This window comes from Phragmites australis, chromosome 21 (assembly GCF_958298935.1).
Source record: "Phragmites australis chromosome 21, lpPhrAust1.1, whole genome shotgun sequence".
Lineage (NCBI taxonomy): Eukaryota > Viridiplantae > Streptophyta > Magnoliopsida > Poales > Poaceae > Phragmites > Phragmites australis.
Genome location: NC_084941.1, coordinates 10,956,648 through 10,960,062, shown reverse-complemented (window position 1 = coordinate 10,960,062; position 3,415 = coordinate 10,956,648). Strand labels below are relative to the sequence as shown.

General features: G+C 41.1%; 1 non-coding gene across 1 annotated transcript; it reads right to left on the bottom strand.

The window, feature by feature from the left end:
* Positions 1–1,346: 1,346 nt before the first annotated feature.
* Positions 1,347–1,483, bottom strand: LOC133904200 (small nucleolar RNA snoR77). The gene has a single exon (XR_009907433.1). It is a non-coding gene; the product is annotated as a small nucleolar RNA snoR77 (small nucleolar RNA).
* Between the last annotated feature and the right edge of the window lie 1,932 nt (positions 1,484–3,415).

Here is a 3,415-nt window from a genome sequence, read left to right as displayed (position 1 = left end):
TCAAACTACTGAAGAAGACCGGTCATTTCGACTGGACACCAGAGGCCGAGTAGGCCTTCCAGGACTTGAAGAAGTATCTCACCTCATCGCCCGTACTGGTGGCCCCCTTCAAGGGCGAGCCTTTATTGCTCTACTGTGTCAAGTTTGCTCTGACCGAGCGGGCACACGGGGTTGCTCGGAGGCTGCTCGGTGGGCCCCCCTGCTGCACCCGCTAAAAAGCGACATGATGACGACAAGGCCGGACGGGGACGCATTTTCAACCCCTCCCCCCCCCCCCCCCGGTAATGTCAAGCTGCAGCCCATGATGGTTGCTTTCCATTTATGGCGCCTTGGGACTCGCGCCATTCTTTCTGGACACGCCAGGCTGCCCCGACGGGATATAAGAAGGGGTGGGCACCCCGGAGAGAAACAAGGTCTGAAGAAGGTGGAAATGAAGTGATAGAAGACAAGTTCAAGAAATTCAACAGACAAGCAAACAAGCTAACGAAGCCGAGCAGAGGCTCACGAAGACCGAAGCTCTAGACTTAGACAAAAATCCTTGTAACGCAAGAGACCCATAGAGAGGCATTCCCAGAGCATTTATAGCATACACACAGGAGTATGGTATTACGTTCCGTGTGGCCCGAACCTGTCTAAAATCCCCTGAGCATTTATTTCCTCTAGCATCCGATCATCCGTCCCGCCTGCATCTCCCATATACTCTCATTTAATTCACGTGTGAGGTAGATTTAGAATCATTCCCCTGACCGAATCTCAAAGGGGTCCCTCCGGATCCCCGCTTGTGGAGTTCATCCTCCGATAGTACTATTCCATTTGTACAGATAATTTCAAACTAGAACTGTATGTACTATTATTGCCTATAGTACAGACGGTTCTAAACTAGAACCGTTTGTACAAAAGGAACAGTACAGACGGTTTCAGTTTGAAACTGTTAGTACTATTAATACATACAGTTGCAGTTTAGAACCGTCTGTATTATAGTGTCCCACTTTGTTAGAATTGCTCGTTGTCATTTTCTTAAACGGTTCTAATTTGGAGCCGTCTGTGGTACCCTTTGTACAGATGGCTCTGTAGATCTGTCTGTATAGGATCGTCCCACTAAATGAATTATGTAGTAGTGCCACATTCATCTGAGTAGAACCTCTAAGCGGCATCACTTCCCTAAGAAAACAATGCAGTCAACATCAATATGCATCTGGGAGGAACTAGGTATATCTAACTATTGGTAGAAATCTAGTGGGGAAAAAACTGAGAAATTTGTTGTGCAGCCACTGCTCCATTCAACACCATCGTACTCAAATGCATTCCCAACATTTGAAATTAGCAAAAGAAAGTTTTCAATAAAAAAAAAGGTTCAGAGAACTAGACCAACCTCAATGAGGTAAGGCGAACTCCCCCCTCAGCCGATCTGAAGAGCAGAAGATTTGTTCTCCGGGTAATGCAACACCTCCATTGCCATTGAGATTGGATAAAGGGGCTGCCTGAATCATTGCTTGTTGCACTTCTCTTCGCCTATGAGATAGAGATCGATTTGATGCCAAAGGGACCAAGAAATCCGCAACAAAGCAGAACAAAAAAAAGACTGCAACAGATGGCGTTGCCCCGGTTCGTGGATCTGCTGGGGACGTCACCGTCTCGCAAGATTGATAAGAGGAAGGCAGATCTTCCCAGTTCAGAGAGAAGAAGGTATTGATTCTCAGGGGAAAAAAGGAAAAGCATGTAGATCACATGGGTATTTGAAGATGGGGAAGAATAATTTATAGCTCCACACGCCATGCAAACCGAAGGCAAATCTTCCTAAACAAAAGCAAACTAGATGGAACCTGCACGTCATAGTAGCCGCGTGCGTACGTAGCAGGGTTAAAAAAATCGACGTTAACCGAGCAAAAATCGTGATAACCGGTCATCTCGGTTTCAGAAACCGGACGGTAACCGAATTTGAATTAAAAAATAAAAAAATTCAAAAAAAATCTTAAAAAACTATACACAATTCTAAGACCTTTTGTAAAAAAAAAATTCGAAAATAATGTCGTTTGTATCATATTCTATAGGGAGGAAGTTTGAAAAAAATGAAAAAAATGGAAGCGTGTGGCTCAGTTATTAACTCATGTTAATGAAAAGTTTAACATGCAAATACATATTTTTCTTGTGTAGAACGTATCTTAAGAGGATCTTTAAAATTGATTTCACTTTATTTAGATTTTTATTAATTTCTCTATGATTTTTACAAAGTTCATAAGCATAAAGTGAATATGTTAAGAAACAACATTGTAATTAACTTTTTCATGTCTACTATTATTTTTCCTACGTAAATCATAGTATAAATAAACTAATAAAAGTAGTTTCACTAATTTTTGAGGTGTGATGGGTCAGTTATGAATTTATCTAGTCGCAACACATTTACACAATACTGCATGTTACAATAACTAATTCATGAGTTCATGTACTTTTAAAAGACATAGGATCATGTAAGAAGACTAACAAAATTAGTTTCATGATTTTTGGATTAGCAAAGAGTAAACTATGCATTTAACTTGGTTTAAAAAATACATTTTCTCACAGAACTTTTTGAACTTTTTTATGAGTATAAATACTTTTATCATGTAGATCATGTTACAAGGAAATAAAAAAAAATTATTTCACTCCATTTGAAGCTCAGATGAACTAGTTATTGATTTTACAAGATTGAGATAATTTTTAGGTTTTTTGTTCAACTTCACTGAAAATCCAGAAAACCGTTCAATAAATTGAGAAAATCGAGCGGTTACCGACAAAACCGAGCAGTTACCGACAATGCGGAAAATTTGAGAAAATTGCTCGATAAATTGCAAAAACTGCTCGATAACCGGTCCAATTCGACCAGTTACTGAGCGGCTAAAATCGCGTTTTTTTTTCTCCAAATTTCAAATTTATTCAAATGAATTTTGTACAAAAGTTTTTAAAAATTCGAGCGGTTACTGCGATAATCATGATTTTTCGGTTACCGCCGGAGCTCGGTAACTGAGCTCTGGTTGGTAACCTAAACCCTGGTACGTAGTTGCCGAGGAATGTCTTGCGTGATCGGCGATGGGGAAGGAGGCCACCTGTGGTTGGAGGAGAGAGGTCCTCACTGCTCTTGTAGCCTCAATGCTCTTTGTGAGGATGGGGTACCAATTCTTCCCCAGAACAAGTGTGAAGCGAGGGCGCCAACAAGACCGAGTGACGTGCGAGAGCGATATCTTTTCACGCTAGGAAACTTTTCGAGAGGTCTGACCTCTTGCTTACTTTTCTATGAAATTAAACCACAGGAATGCAATCCTATGAAATGTTTCCTTTCCTTTCCTGTGAACAAAAGGGGTATAGGAAACAATCCTTAGGGCGACTCCAGCGGCAACCATAAAAAGGAGCTGCAACACTGTTGCACTAGTTTTACCGA